General features: G+C 50.3%; 2 pseudogenes; both read left to right on the top strand.

Annotated features, from left to right (window-relative positions):
* The first annotated feature begins 4,857 nt into the window (after positions 1 to 4,857).
* Positions 4,858 to 5,027, top strand: LOC144673763 (U2 spliceosomal RNA; annotated as a pseudogene).
* Positions 5,028 to 10,369: 5,342 nt separating this feature from the next.
* LOC144673747 (U2 spliceosomal RNA) lies at positions 10,370 to 10,546 on the top strand (annotated as a pseudogene).
* Positions 10,547 to 16,655: the final 6,109 nt, after the last annotated feature.

The raw sequence follows: 16,655 nt of genomic DNA, 5'->3' as shown, positions 1-16,655 counted from the left end.
TCAATCGAGGCATTCAAGAGGATTATCACTAGATGATTATTTGAATAGAAACAATGTGCAAGGGTAAGGGGAAAAGGGAGGAGAATGGTGCTAAGTCATAATGCTCATTCGGAGAGCTGGTGTAAATATGATGGGCCAAATGGTCTCCTTCTGAACCCTAACAATTCTGTGATTCTGTGACATTATCTGATTGGTTTTCCTTGTGGGAACTTTTATGTTTTTCATTCTAATGGTTCAGTTTCTGCTGTGTTTCTCAACCAAGAGGCAATCATTTCTATTCCTGCTCGCTACTGGATGGTGCAAAATACTTCAATCAATTAAATATTTTTGAAGTGCTGATATCTGTTGTGATGCTGGAAATGTGTCAGTTAATTTACTCACAGCAAAGTCCCACATACAGAAATGACATCATGACAAATAATCTGTTTTCAGTAATGTTGGTTGAAGGAGAAATATTGGCCAGGAGACCAGGGAGAATTCGGCCACTCTTTCTTGCATAGTGCCATGGAATATTTTGCATCCAGTTATGATGTTAGCTGGAATATCTGCTCAATTCTCTGGGGTGATACTAGATCTCACACAACCCTCTTCCCACAGAAAAACAGCAGTTTAGAGGTCTACTAATGGAAGTCAAATTACTTTTGGTTATTTTAATGGACTATCTCTTTAAATCTATGAGCAGTGGGCAGCCCAGCTCCACAAGCTTTTCACACACAATCTGGAAACAGGCTTTTTATTGGGGTGTGGGGAGCTGTGTAGCTGTTGGGATGAGGCTCTTTGTCAGAACACAGTACTCTCCAAACAAAGGGTCAAAGGGACTCGAAATGTTAGCTGTGTTTCTCTCTCCACAGATGCTGCTGGACCTGCTGAGCTTTTCCAGCATTTTTTGTTCTTGTTTCAGATTTCTATCTGCATCCAGCATCCATCAGCAGTATTTTGCATTTACTCTCTGATCAAATCATGAGTTGTCTGCAATTTTCCGTTTGAATGTCAGACCTGATCTGCAGGGTGTCTTTGTTTTCAATGTGTCTCACTTCTCACTTCCTTGCATGTCTGACCTATCCACATGTTCTTTGTTTTGCTAATGTCTTTAATTTCTTCAATGCTTCTTTCCATTGTTTCCATCTCACTCAACAATGCAGCAGTTTACATCACAGAAACGAGCTGAGATAATTTCACTTTGGGTACAATCGGGAAATTGCACGGGAAGAACACTTGAAATTGTGCTGGTTAGGTTAGGCTTCTGGCCACCAATTCATTTGGAAAATCATGAATGCAAAATCTCCCTGAACCAACGCAACAAGGCAGAATAATAAAAAGTAACTTTATTTTCTCTGTATTCCTTGATGCATTTGAATGGTAGGTGACAGATAATGTTTCAGTGATATATCTGAAACTGGTTTATTGTAATAAAATGAGAATTTGTAATCTGGGTGACCAGTTGTCCCTGAGTAAGCTGATTTAAAATGGCAGAAAAAAAATTATACTGAACCACTTAATTGTTTCATTGGGACACATCAGTAAGTTTCTTATTAAATTAAACAATTCTGATGCGACAAAAACTTTTAAAACATGCCGATGTCCACTACATGCTTTAACCTGGTCTTGCAGGGTATAGCAGAATGGTGCAACTCCCCTGTTTACGATGAGCAGATGTAACAGTCAACAGAACAATGTTTTTACAGCTGCCTGACCATGCTTTACATTTCTTCTGAAACTGCTCCTCATTAAGAGTTGCTTTTCTCACCTTCAATGTGCCATTTACATGTGGGTATTTGCGCTGAAGTTCAGCTCAGGGCCTTGCAATTTTTCTCCTGTGCAGCTAGGCCAGACACTGCCCCCTGTTGGATTTCTGTGCAACTGCAGGCACAACCACACTAAGGCAGTTGTCCACGTTAGAAAATAGGGTGACAGCACCTGTACCCCGCTTCACCCTGTTGGCTGCAGTTTCTTTTGCCTGTGCCAGCCTTCCTATCCTTTGTGCTGTACTCTCCTTCCCTCCACTTTCCTCAGCACAGCCTTAGTGAACCCAAGACCACGGCTCATTCTTCTAAACTCCAGAAAATATTGGCCACTCCATTCAATCTTTACTGAACCATTGTTGCATCCCTACTATGGAAAATATATCCTTCATTTGGTGAGGAGACCAAAACAATGGTACACAATACTCTGGGTATGATCTCGCCAAAGCTCCGTTTGTTGCAGCAAGAATTCATGTAAACACAAATAAGGATCCTCGGCTTTATAAATTGAGGCGTGGAGTCCAAAGGGAAGGAAGTTATGCCAAACCGTTATGATACACTGGTTAGGCTACAGCTGAAGGAACAGGAAGTGACGGAAGGTAAGAAATGCTTTATCTGATTGTGCTGTGCAGCAACACAAAGGTTGACAATTCTTCAGGTGTGAACCCTGGTGAGCACCACTGATCTTTTCCAACTATTAAACCACTGTCCAATAGCACAGAGTGAAATGTGCTCCTGTTACATTTTCCTGAAACTGAAGTCGGTTAAACACAGCAGCCCATGTTGAGCAATGTACATTGAGTTTGGCTGCTGGGTAGTGATGCAGCAATGATGTCATTAGCACAGTGACCTAAGACGCCCCAATGCTCAGGCCCAAGAATCCAGGCCCAAGTGTCACTCCGTGCTGAGATTCTACCTCTTCCCGGTGTTGGGAAGAATGGATATGGCTATGTTACCAGAGAACGCTCCATTCAGTTGGAACCTGCTGTATCACCTATCCCTTGTGGAACAGTTTATGCAGAAAAACCTGTTGACCACAAGTCCATCAGGCAGTGGGCTGCACATATTGTAATGTGGTCCTGCGGGAAAAGGAGATAGTGAATGCTGTCGGGTGGTTTCCTGAGCTGACTGTCAAAGTAATTTGGAAGAATGCCTCATCACCAAAACTTTCAAATTAGCATTAGGATGTAGCTTGGCTGATAGTGACAAAGGCCCTCCCCATCATGTGCATGACGGGTGTGGACACCTGCCTCATCAGCTTGGATCAGGAGAAGGCCTTTGACAGAATATCGCACACCTACATGGGGGATGTGCTCTCCAAAATGGGCTTTGGGGAGGGAATTCGAAATTGGATCCAACTGCTCTACACTAACATCAGTAGTGCAGTATCAATCAATGGGTGGGAAACAGATAGCTTTCCGATTAAATCTGGAGTCAGGCAGGGCTGTCCTCTCTCGCCTGTCCTTTTCGTGTGTTGCATAGAACCCTTTGCCGAGTCCATCAGGAAGGATCCGGGCATAAGAGGAGTGACGATCCCAGGCAGTGGAGGCACTCAGGTAAAAGCCTCCCTGTACATGGACGACATCGCCGTCTTCTGCTCGGATCCGCTGTCGGTGCGCAGACTGATGCACATCTGCGACCAGTTCGAACTGGCCTCGGGAGCCAAGGTAAATCGTGGGAAGAGCGAGGCCATGTTCTTTGGGAACTGGGCTGACCGATCCTTTGTCCCCTTCACTGTCAGGGCTGACGGCCTGAAGGTGCTGGGGATATGGTTCGGAGGGACCGGGGCATGCGTTAGAAACTGGAAGGAGCGAGTGGCTATGGTGAAGAGGAAACTGGGCATGTGGGAGCGACGCTCCCTCTCCATTGCGGGTAAGAACCTGGTCATCAGGTGTGAGGTACTCTCGCTGTTGCTGTACGTGGCGCAGGTCTGGCCCATTCCAGACTCCTGCGCGACGGCGATCACTCGAGCCATCTTCCGCTTTATCTGGAGGTCGAAAATGGATCGTGTCCGCAGGGACGCGATGTACAAGCCTCTAGATAAAGGGGGAAAAAACGTGCCCAACATCGCCCTCATACTGATGGCCACCTTTGTGTGCGGCTGCATCAAGCAGTGCGTAGACCCTCAGTACGCAAACACCAAGTGTCACTACGTGCTGAGGTTCTACCTGTCCCCGGTGTTGCGAAGGATGGGTCTGGCCACGCTGCCGCGGAACGCTCCAAGTAGTTGGACCGTGCCGTACCACCTGTCCCTGGTGGAAAAATTTATGCAGAAAAACACCTTTGACCACAAGTCCATCAGGCAGTGGTCAGCACGTAACGTCCTAGAGGCCCTGAGGGATAAGGAGAGGGTGGACCCTGTGGGATGGTTCCCCGAGCAGACTGTCAAAGTCATTTGGCAGAATGCCTCATCGCCAGAACTTTCCAACAAGCACCAAGACGTAGCTTGGCTGGTGGTGAGAAAGGCCCTCCCCGTCAGATCCTTCCTACACGCCAGGAAGCTCACCCCCTCTGCACGTTGCCCTCGAGGTGGCTGTGGTGGGGAAGAGACCGTTGTCCACCTCCTTGTGGATTGTGCCTTTGCAAAGAAAGTCTGGAGAGAGATGCAGTGGTTGCTGTCGAGGTTCATCCCGAGCAGTTCTGTGACACAGGACTCTGTGCTCTACGGGCTGTTCCCAGAGACACACACCGAGACAAACATCGACTGCAGCTGGAGGATCATCAACTCGGTGAAAGACGCGCTTTGGTCTGCCCGAAACTTGTTGGTCTTCCAGCACAAAGAGTTGTCCCCGACCGATTGTTGCGGACTGGCACAATCCAAAGTCCAGGACTACGTGCTGAGGGACGCACTAAAGCTTGGGGCAGCTGCCGCAAAGGCGCAATGGGGAAGGGTCGCTGTCTAAGACCTTTCTGCCACAGCGCACCGAGAGACTGGGAACTGTTTAGAGCCCCTCGGGCTGTACAGATCAAAATGAAAGGCTGTAAATGATTGTAATATTGTTTGTACTGACGCACCTGGTGATACATTTTGTAAAAGTTTAACCTGGATTGTACCCTTGTAATGTTGTTTTTGAAATGGTTTGGAATGTGATTGAAGATATTTTATGAATAAAGTATATTTTTACAAAAAAAAAAAAAAAAATCAGTTTAATATCTGATACGTCCCTTATCTGGGGACCATATATTAAATTGATTTTTGGAGCAGGGAGATGGAATAGGGGCTTGCTCCGTCCACTCCACGCATCGACCCGGTATTGCAGTATCTCTGGGAATGGTGCACCACCCCTTTCCAGGGGATTTTCAATGCTAAAAATAGTTTTCTTACAAACATCTGCTTTCTTTACTTTTCAACATGCACATCTTTCAAAACACAACTTTCTTTCTTTCTCATCGCTTCTCGGCCTTTTGGCTAACATCAAGTGTTGCAGGGGCGACACCATGGTCCTGCCAAGGCAAGGTCGGGATGGAAGGGCGATAACCAATCGCAATCCAAATCCATACCGTGGGCTACCTATCACCGTCCGAGTCACGGTGAACCACAGCGAAGGAGGATCACCTATGGATCGGGGCTTCTTCACCAGGAGGATCCTGTTGAAGGCATGCGACTTCCAAGCTACGGAGATCTTCACCCTGCACGACTCCCGCAAAGGCGGTTATTTTGACGTGACGTTCAAGCGGGTGGCAGACTGCGTCCGGCTCCTGAGGGTGTTCGAGGAGAAGAGAGACCTGCCGGAGATGAAGATCCTGACGGCGGAGCCGCACTTTTCTCTGCCGTTGCAACGGGAACGTGAGGTGATGGTGCATGTGTACAACCCCTTCGTCCCTGTCGCCGACGTGGTCACCTTCCTCACCAGGTACTTCGATAAGGTGGGGAGCGGCACCGAGATTCGAGACGACTTGGGGATCTGGACAGGCAAACGCCTGTTTAAGGTCACGCTAAAGACCGATGGTAAGGGAGCCATTTTCCACCCTCCCTCCAGTTTCGCTATCGGGGGAAACCGGGGCTACCTGGTCTACGCTGGGCAACCCAAGCATTGTCGCTCATGCGGCAAGGCTGGTCATGTGGCGGCCAACTGCAGCGCCTCCCTCTGCAAGATCTGCAAACAGGAAGGGCACCAGACAAAAGACTGCAAACAGGCCAAGTGCTGCAACCTGTGTGGCGAGGCAAGTCACCTCTACAGGAAATGCCCCAAACGCTGCCGTACTTACGCACAGGCAGCCAAAGCCGACCAGGGGGAAGCAGAAGAAACGTTCCGTGTCACTCCAACCACCAAGGCCCCCAGGGAGCTCAACGGGACAAAGGAGGACACAGAGAGAGACAAGGTGGAGAAAGAGATTGAGGCAACAGAGAGCCAACCAACAGCACTACCCCCTGAACCTCCCAGTCCTCAGGACAGCGAATCAATGGAGGAGGAGGCAGCAGTGGAAAAGCAGCAGGGGGAGTGGCGGACGGTGAAGAACAAGAAAAGTAAGAGGGAGCGAAGAAGAAGCAAAGGCGTTTCCCAGAGAAGCGGCAAGAGGCGTCTCCCATCCGACACGGATGACAAGGGCAGCAGCTCTTCGGATGATGAAGTGCCAGAGCGGCACCGACAGAAGAGGCGGCAAAGCTCCAGGGCGTTGGAGGACGAGACACCCGAGCTCCAGAAAATTGGAGACAACAAGGAGACCAGCGCACCCCAACTTTGCCTGCAACCTGAGGAGGCCAGTGCACCACAGCCCCTGGAATCTGGGAGCAGCGAGGCAATCATCGCACCCCGGCTCCAGGAAGCCGGGAACAGCAACCCCCCAGAGGGGGTGAGTTTTGGAGAAGCTTCTCCAGCAAAGGTCATCTCAAAACCCGCTCTCTACGTGAACCTCCAGATGCCACCGGAGCAGAACACGGCCAAGGAGATCTACCTCAGCCCATCCAAAGTGAAGGAATTTGAGCTCACTACGGGTATGAAGGAGCAGACTAAAGGTCTGGGACTCTCAGAGACAGTGGGTTTGGTAGGAGAATAAATGCTTTAAAATGGGTTTAAAGATTGTATCCATAAATGTGCGTAGCATTAAATCTACTACGCGATGTGTTGCGACCTTGGACTACCTAGCCAAGGTCAAAGCTGACCTGTTGTTTCTGCAGGAGTGTGCGATACCGCACCTCAGCTCCTACAGGCAATGGTCACGATGGTGGTCCCACGGGCCATCGATCTGGTCGGGCGGAAACGACTCTCGTTCCTCCGGCCTGGGTATTCTGCTGCGGGGAGGCAACTTCACCGTCTCCGAGGTCAAGGAGGTGGTGGGCGGGCGACTCCTGGTAGCAGACGTAATGTACAAGAACGCTCCACTCCGGTTAATTAACGTGTATGGCCCGGCACAAGGGGCTGAGCGGCTGGAGGTTTTTCAGCAGCTCCCACTGCTGCTGGCGACCTCCAGGCCGGTCATTCTGGGCGGGGACTTCAACTGCATCATCGATGCGGCTGGACGATCCGGCAGGGCCGGAAGCAGATTGGACGCTACGTCCAGATCCCTGATGGAAACAGTTAAGGATGCCAAGCTGCACGACGTCTTCAGCAACCCTGCAGACGGAGCGCAGCGTAGATACACCTGGTCGCGGCCAGACGGGTCCATTCGTTCCAGGATAGACTTCCTGTTTGTGTCCCGTGCATTCACAGTCAGATCCACCGAGGTCAAGCCGGTGTTCTTCTCTGACCACTGCCTCCTACTGGCGGACTGCCACTTGGAGAAGGACCTGAGGGTGGGCAGGGGGGCATGGAAGCTAAATGTGCAACTGCTGACCCCAGAGAACATTGAGGAGCTCAAGAGGGATTACAAAGGTTGGAGAACCGTGAAACCCCTCTTTGAGTCCCTGACACACTGGTGGGAAGTGATCAAGGGAAGCATCAAGAGGTTTTTCATCCTCAAAGGCACCCAGAAAGCTAGAAAGGAACAGAGGGAAATGTCCCGACTCCAGAAAAAGATGCAGAATCTGCTCCGGCTGCAGTCGATGGGGTCGATGTCAAGGAGGAGCTCCAAGAGGTGAAGGGCCAGCAAGCCTCGCACTTTGCCTCGGAGGCCTCCAAGATCATCTTCCGTTCCAGGGTCCGCTCCGTGGAGCAGGATGAGACGTGCTCACGTTTCTTCTTCCAAAAGGTACACAGAGAGCGCTCTGTGATCAGCAGCCTGAAGGAAGAAGACGGCTCAGTAAAGTCATCACGGTCCGACATTCTGAGGATCAGCAAATCCTTTTATGCCGGATTGTATGACGTGAAGCCCACGGACAGCACAGCCTCCCAGTCCTTCCTGTCCTCTATCACGGAGGTCTTAGACCACAGTACGCGGGAGAGCCTAGACAAACCGCTAACTCCTGATGAACTGACTAAGGCCCTCGAGTCCTTCGAGAAGAGTAAAACCCCCGGAAGCGACGGCTTGCCGGCGGAGTTGTATTCGGCTCTGTGGGACTTGATCGGCCCAGACCTGCTAGAAGTGTACGAGAGTATGCTCCTGGCCGGCAGCATGTCAGAATCCATGAGGAAAGGCATCATCACCCTCATCTACAAGCACAAGGGGGAAAGGGAGGAAATTAGAAATTGGCGACCCATTTCACTGTTGAATGTGGACTATAAGATTCTGTCCAAGGTCATCGCCAATCGGGTCAAATCCGCTCTGGAATTGGTGATTCACCCTGACCAGACCTGCTCTGTGCCGGGCAGGAAGATCTCTGACAGCCTGGCGCTGCTCAGGGATACGATTGCCTATGTACAGGACAGGGGTGTGGATACCTGCCTCATCAGCTTGGATCAGGAGAAGGCCTTTGACAGAATATCGCACACCTACATGGGGGATGTGCTCTCCAAAATGGGCTTTGGGGAGGGAATTCGAAATTGGATCCAACTGCTCTACACTAACATCAGTAGCGCAGTCTGAATCAATGGGTGGGAAACAGATAGCTTTCCGATTAAATCTGGAGTCAGGCAGGGCTGCCCTCTCTCGCCTGTCCTTTTCGTGTGTTGCATAGAACCCTTTGCCGAGTCCATCAGGAAGGATCCGGGCATAAGAGGAGTGACGATCCCAGGCAGTGGAGGCACTCAGGTAAAAGCCTCCCTGTACATGGACGACGTCGCCGTCTTCTGCTCGGATCCGCTGTCGGTGCGCAGACTGATGCACATCTGCGACCAGTTCGAACTGGCCTCGGGAGCCAAGGTAAATCGTGGGAAGAGCGAGGCCATGTTCTTTGGGAACTGGGCTGACCGATCCTTTGTCCCCTTCACTGTCAGGGCTGACGGCCTGAAGGTGCTGGGGATATGGTTCGGAGGGACCGGGGCATGCGTTAGAAACTGGAAGGAGCGAGTGGCTATGGTGAAAAGGAAACTGGGCATGTGGGAGCGACGCTCCCTCTCCATTGCGGGTAAGAACCTGGTCATCAGGTGCGAGGTACTCTCGCTGTTGCTGTACGTGGCGCAGGTCTGGCCCATTCCAGACTCCTGCGCGACGGCGATCACTCGAGCCATCTTCCGCTTTATCTGGAGGTCGAAAATGGATCGTGTCCGCAGGGACGCGATGTACAAGCCTCTAGATAAAGGGGGAAAAAACGTGCCCAACATCGCCCTCATACTGATGGCCACCTTTGTGTGCGGCTGCATCAAGCGGTGCGTAGACCCTCAGTACGCAAACACCAAGTGTCACTACGTGCTGAGGTTCTACCTGTCCCCGGTGTTGCGAAGGATGGGTCTGGCCACGCTGCCGCGGAACGCTCCAAGTAGTTGGACCGTGCCGTACCACCTGTCCCTGGTGGAAAAATTTATGCAGTAAAACACCTTTGACCAAAAGTCCATCAGGCAGTGGTCAGCACGTAACGTCCTAGAGGCCCTGAGGGATAAGGAGAGGGTGGACCCTGTGGGATGGTTCCCCGAGCAGACTGTCAAAGTCATTTGGCAGAATGCCTCATCGCCAGAACTTTCCAACAAGCACCAAGACGTAGCTTGGCTGGTGGTGAGAAAGGCCCTCCCCGTCAGATCCTTCCTACACGCCAGGAGGCTCACCCCCTCTGCACGTTGCCCTCGAGGTGGCTGTGGTGGGGAAGAGACCGTTGTTCACCTCCTTGTGGATTGTGCCTTTGCAAAGAAAGTCTGGAGAGAGATGCAGTGGTTGCTGTCGAGGTTCATCCCGAGCAGTTCTGTGACACAGGACTCTGTGCTCTACGGGCTGTTCCCAGGGACACACACCGAGACAAACATCGACTGCAGCTGGAGGATCATCAACTCGGTGAAAGAGGCGCTTTGGTCTGCCCGAAACTTGTTGGTCTTCCAGCACAAAGAGTTGTCCCCGACCGATTGTTGCGGACTGGCACAATCCAAAGTCCAGGACTACGTGCTGAGGGACGCACTAAAGCTTGGGGCAGCTGCCGCAAAGGCGCAATGGGGAAGGGTCGCTGTCTAAGACCTTTCTACCACAGCGCACCGAGAGACTGGGAACTGTTTGGAGCCCCTCGGGCTGTACAGATCAAAATGAAAGGCTGTAAATGACTGTAATATTGTTTGTACTGATGCACCTGGTGATACATTTTGTAAAAGTTTAACCTGGATTGTACCCTTGTAATGTTGTTTTTGAAATGGTTTTGAATGTGGTTGAAGATATTTTATGAATAAAGTATATTTTTACAAATAAAAAAAAAATCTGTTCTTATCAGTTTAATATCTGATACGTCCCTTATCTGGGGACCATATATTAAATTGATTTTTGGAGCAGGGAGATGGAATAGGGGCTTGCTCCGTCCACTCCACGCATCGACCCGGTATTGCAGTATCTCTGGGAATGGTGCACCACCCCTTTCCAGGGGATTTTCAATGCTAAAAATAGTTTTCTTACAAACATCTGCTTTCTTTACTTTTCAAAACCCAACTTTCTTTCTTTCTCACTCACCCGCACCATCTACACACAAAAAACACGCACGCTCACCCAACGCTCACAGACACCACTCTCATCTCACAAACACTCTACCTCACTCATACAAAAACATCTTTCACTTGCAAATACACCTCTCAAACACTCTCTCAGCTGCACCTTTCGCCTCACAACATTTTCAACCAGCTCTCTGCTGCCGCTCCCGCCCGCTGCTGCTGCTGCTGCTGATACAGCAACAGTCAAAACTCACACCTCAAAGCTCACACACTTTACACAGCTACTCGGAAACGTCTACATCCACGTTCACACAATCCTTACACTGCACAAGGAGCCCATTCCGCCCGTCGTGACTGCACCAGCTCTCCCAATGAACATTTCACTTCGTGCCATTCTCCTGCCTTCTCCACGTAACCCAGCACATGCTTTCTTTTCAAATAATCATCTCATTCCCTCTTCAATTGAACCTGCCTCCGCCACGCTATCAGGCGGTGCATTCCAGACCCTGACCACTCGCTGCTCCTATCACTTTTGCTTCTTCTGCTAGTTACTTTAAACCTGTGCCCGCTCCTTCTCGATCCTTTCATCGGTGCAAGCAGTTTCTCCCTATCTACTCTCTCCAGATACCTCATGATTTTCAATACCTCTATCAAGTCTCCTCTCAGACTTCTTTTCCCCAAGGAATACAGTCCCAACTTCTCCAATCTTACTTCATAACTCAACTTCCTCGCCCCTGGAACCAAACTCGTAAACCTCTTCTGCACTCTCTCCAATGCCTTCACTACCCTCCTAAAATGCAAGTCAAAATGCAATCCATCAGAGTCAGCATGGCTTTATGAAGACTAAATCGTGTTTGACTAAATTGCTAGAGTTCTTTGAAGATGTGACAAGCAAAGTGGATAATGGCGATCCTGTAGATGTAGTATGTCTGGACTTCCAGAAGGCATTTGATAAGGTGCCGCACAAAAGATTAATACACAAGATAAGATCACACGCAGCTAAGGGTAATATATTTGCTTGGATAGAGCTTTGGCTAACCAACAGAAAGCAGAGAGTCAGGATAAATGGGTCTTTTGTGGATGGCAAGCTGTAACTAGTGGGGTGCCACAGGGTTCGGTCCTTGGGCCCCAACTATTTACTTGGATTCAGGAGTAGAAGGTACCATAGCTAAATTTGCAGATGACACCAAAATAGGTGGGAAAGTAAGTTGCAGTGAAGAAATGAGAAATTTACAAATGGATATGGACAGGTTAGGTGAATGGGCCAAAATTTGGCAGATGGAGTTTAACGTGGATAAGTGAGGTTATCCAGTTCAGCTCCTACAGGCAATGGTCACGGTGGTGGTCCCACGGGCCATCGATCTGGTCGGGCGGAAACGACTCTCGTTCCTCCGGCCTGGGTATTCTGCTGCGGGGAGGCAACTTCACCGTCTCCGAGGTCAAGGAGGTGGTGGGCGGGCGACTCCTCGTAGCAGACGTAATGTACAAGAACGCTCCACTCCGGTTAATTAACGTGTATGGCCCGTCACAAGGAGCTGAGCGGCTGGAGGTTTTTCAGCAGCTCCCACTGCTGCTGGCGACCTCCAGGCCGGTCATTCTGGGCGGGGACTTCAACTGCATCATCGATGCGGCTGGACGATCCGGCAGGGCCGGAAGCAGATTGGACGCTACGTCCAGATCCCTGATGGAAACAGTTAAGGATGCCAAGCTGCACGACGTCTTCAGCAACCCTGCAGACGGAGCGCAGCGTAGATACACCTGGTCGCGGCCAGACGGGTCCATTCGTTCCAGGATAGACTTCCTCTTTGTGTCCCGTGCATTCACAGTCAGATCCACCGAGGTCAAGCCGGTGTTCTTCTCTGACCACTGCATCCTACTGGCGGACTGCCACTTGGAGAAGGACCTGAGGGTGGGCAGGGGGGCATGGAAGCTATTCGTGCAACTGCTGACCCCAGAGAACATTGAGGAGCTCAAGAGGGCTTATGAAGGTTGGAGAACCATGAAACCCCTCTTTGAGTCCCTGACACACTGGTGGGAAGCGATCAAGGGAAACACCAAGAGGTTTTTCATCCTCAAAAGCATCCAGAAAGCTAGAAAGGAAGAGAGGGAAATGTCCCGACTCCAGAAAAACATGCAGAATCTGCTCCGGCTGCAGTCGGTGGGGGTCGATGTCAAGGAAGAACTCCAAGAGGTGAAGAGCCAGCAAGCCTCGCACTTTGCCTCCAAGAACATCTTCCGTTCCAGAGTCCGCTCCGTGGAGCAGGATGAGACGTGCTCACGTTTCTTCTTCCAAAAGGAACAGAGAGAGAGCTCTGTGTTCAGCAGCCTGAATGAAGAAGACAGATCAGTAAAGTCAGCGCAGTCCGACATTTTGAGGATCAGCAAATCCTTTTATGCCGGATTTTATGACGTGAAGCCGACGGACAGCACGGCCTCCCAGTCCTCCTTGTCCTCTATCACGGAGGTCTTAGGCGACAGTACACGGGAGAGGCTGGACAAACCGCGAACTCCTGACGAACTGACTTAGGCCCTTGAGTCCTTCGAGAAGAGTAAATCTCCCCAGAAGCGACGGCTTGCCGGCGGAGTTGTATTGGGCTCTGTGGGACTGGATGGGCCCAGACCTGCTAGGGGTGTACGAGAGTATGCTCCTGGCCGGCAGTATGTCAGAATCCATGAGGAAAGGCATCATCACCCTCATGTACAAGCACAAGGAAGAAAGGGAGGAAATTAGAAATTGGCGACCCATTTCACTGTTGAATGTGGACTATAAGATTCTGTCCAAGGTCATCGCCAATCGGGTCAAATCCGCTCTGGAATTGGTGATACACCCTGACCAGACCTGCACTGTGCCGGGCAGGAAGATCTCTGACAGCCTGGCGCTGCTCAGGGATACGATTGCCTATGTGCAGGACAGGGGTGTGGACACCTGCCTCATCAGCCTGGATTAGGAGAAAGCCTTTGACAGAATATCGCACACCTACATGGTGGATGTGCTCTCAAAATGGGGTTTGGGGAGGGAATTCGCAATTGGATCCAGTTGGATCCTACTCTACACTAACATCAGTAGCGCAGTCTCAATCAATGGGTGGGAATCAGATAGCTTTCCAATTAAATCTGGAGTCAGGCAGGGCTGTCCTCTCTCGCCTGTTCTTTGCTGAGTCCATCAGGAAGGATCCGGGCATTAGAGGAGTTACGATCCCAGGCAGTGGAGGCACTCAGATCAAAGCCTCCCTGTACATGGACGATGTCGCCGTCTTCTGTTCTGATCCGCTGTCGGTGTGCAGACTGATCCACATCTGCGACCAGTTCGAACTGGACTCGGGAGCCAAGGTAAATCGTGGGAAGAGCGAGGCCGTGTTCTTTGGGAACTGGGCTGACCGATCCTTTGTCCCCTTCACCGTCAGTGCTGACGGCCTGAAGGTGCTGGGGATATGGTTCAGAGGGACCGGGGTATGCGTTAGAAACTGGAAGGATCCAGTGTCTATGGTGAAAAGGAAACTGGGAATCTGGGAGCGACGCTTCCTCTCCGTTGCGGGTAAGAACCTGGTCATCAGGTGTGAGGCACTCTCGCTGTTGCTGTACATGGCGCAGGTCTGGCCCATTCCAGACTGCTGCGCGACGGCGATCACCCGAGCCATCTTCCGCTTTATCTGGAGGTCGAAAATGGATCGTGTCCGCAGGGACGCGCTGTATAAGCCTCTAGATAAAGGGGGAATAAACGTGCCCAACATCGCCCTCACACTGATGGCCACCTTTGTGTGCGGCTGTATCAAGCTGTGCGTAGACCCTCGGTACGCAAACACCAGGTGTCACTACGTGCTGAGGTTCTACCTGTCCCCGGTTTAGCGAAGGATGGGTGTGGCCACGCTGCCGCGGAACGCTCCAAGTAGTTGGACCGTGCCGTACCACCTGTCCCTGGTGGAAAACTTTATGCAGAAAAACACCTTTGACCCCAAGTCCATCAGGCAGTGGTCGGCACGTAACGTCCTATAGGCCCTGCGGGGAAAGGAGATGGTGGATCCTGTGCGATGTTTCCCCGAGCAGACTGTCAAAGTCGTTTGGCAGAATGCCTCGTCTCCAGAACTTTCCAACAAGCACCAAGACGTAGCTTGGCTGGTGGTGAGAAATGCCCTCCCCGTCAGATCCTTCCTGAAGTCTCACCCTCTCTGCATGTTGACCTCGAGGTGGCTGTCGTGGGGACGAGACCGTTGTTCACCTCTTTGTGGAATGTGCGTTTGCAAAGAAGGTCTGCAGAGAGTTGCCGTGGTTTTTGTCGCGGTTCATCCCAAGCAGTACTGTGACACAGGTCTCTGTGCTCTACGTGTTGATCCCAGGGACAGGGACGCACATCGAGACAAGCAGGTGGAGGATCATCTACTCGGTGAAAGACTCTCTTTGGTCTGCCCGAAACTTGTTGGTCTTCCAGTGCAATGAGTTGTCCCCAGCAGAGTGTTGCAGACTGGCTGGCACATTCCAAGGCCGAGGACTACGTGCTGAGGGACGCACTAAAGCTTGGGGCAGCCGCCACAAATGCGCAGTGGGGAACGGTCGCTGTCTAAGACCTTTCAGCCATAGTGCACCGAGGGACTGGGAAAGGTATGGACCCCTCGGCCTGAAAGACTCACATTGAATGTATGCAGTGAATATTACATTTATCACAATTGTATTGAAGCACCTCAGAGTGCAACATGATCTATGTAGATAACTTGAATACTATTGCACTGTCTGACTGCCTGTAATGAGCATGTTGAAATGTCTGTAATGTTCATTGATCGTATTGAAGCGTCGCAGGGTGCGACATGATCTATTTGAAAAACTGGAATATGATTGCACTTTTTGCGATGGCCATTTTGAAATGTTTTGTAATGTTCTTTCAGATATTTTATGGATAAGGTATATTTTTCCACAAAAAAACGACAACAGTTACAAAGAAAACCAACAGCAGCAACAACAGCTCTTCTCCACAGTCTGAATTAGAATTTCAGAGTCAGAAAACAGAGCAAAAAAACACGCAGCGTCCTGAAATGACAAACCTGAAATGAAAGTGTACTTAGTGTATCAAGCCTTTAAACTGCATTGCTGAAAACTCCTTCCTGCCTGCTAGTGCAACAAGATGCTGCAAAGTATATTACACAGCGAATCAGGCCTTCAGTCGTCTTGACTTGTGCAGCTCCAGTGACTTCAGGCCTCCAAAAGCAGGCCAGTATTTGAAAGGGCTCCTCTTGACAAGTGTAAGACCCTGATCAAACTAAATATTTTAATTTTCTTAACCAGTGAGATTGAACGAACCGTGATGCATGTCCAAGACAAAATAGAATATAAAGCAATGTAAAGTAAATTAATAACAAATTGAGAAAGTAAATATGGAACACAAAATATTTTAAAACTAGGGCACAGGTTAAAAACATGATCCTAATTTCTGTTGAACTGAATGAGGCGAGTCATTACAGTGCGTGACCGATTTGTTTAAGTGTGCGGGCCCATTAAACTTTTTGCACAGCCGCGCAAATTTAAAGGGGCTTATGTGGCGGTGTGTCTGTGAGGAAACCTCTCCTCATATCTTGTATCCCACTGTGAAACCGTCTTCAGCTCCCAAATTGCACTCAGACAATGTGCTACATTTGCATATTGTGCAGGAGTCGGGGGAGGGGTCATGGGGCTGCCCCTTGTCTCTGTACTTGAAACGGCAGCCAGGCAGCAACTGTAGTGCTTCCTCAAATCCAACCTGAAGAAAAGGCAAGACATGTTGGGTGCTGAGAGGGAGAAGCATTGCCACTTTAGGTTCTACTTGGATTTTACTGAGGTAAAAGGTGATTGAAAAAGTCAAGCCTTTCTCCCCTAGCAGTTACCACTGAGGACAGAAATAATACCGAGCGCTGATCTATCACCGAGCACTGAGGCCGGCCAAGGGGAGGCATCTGAAAGCTGCAGAGAGAGCAAGAAGCCAGGATGGACGACTGAGAATACTGGCTGAGATAGACAGCAAAAACTGTGACACAAGCTCAGGTAAGCGTGGTGTTTTGCAGTTCAAGTTCAT

Source organism: Cetorhinus maximus, unplaced genomic scaffold (assembly GCF_964194155.1).
Source record: "Cetorhinus maximus unplaced genomic scaffold, sCetMax3.hap1.1 HAP1_SCAFFOLD_458, whole genome shotgun sequence".
NCBI lineage: Eukaryota > Metazoa > Chordata > Chondrichthyes > Lamniformes > Cetorhinidae > Cetorhinus > Cetorhinus maximus.
The sequence above is the reverse complement of the archived record's forward strand: the minus strand, read 5'-3'. Positions and strand labels throughout refer to the sequence as shown.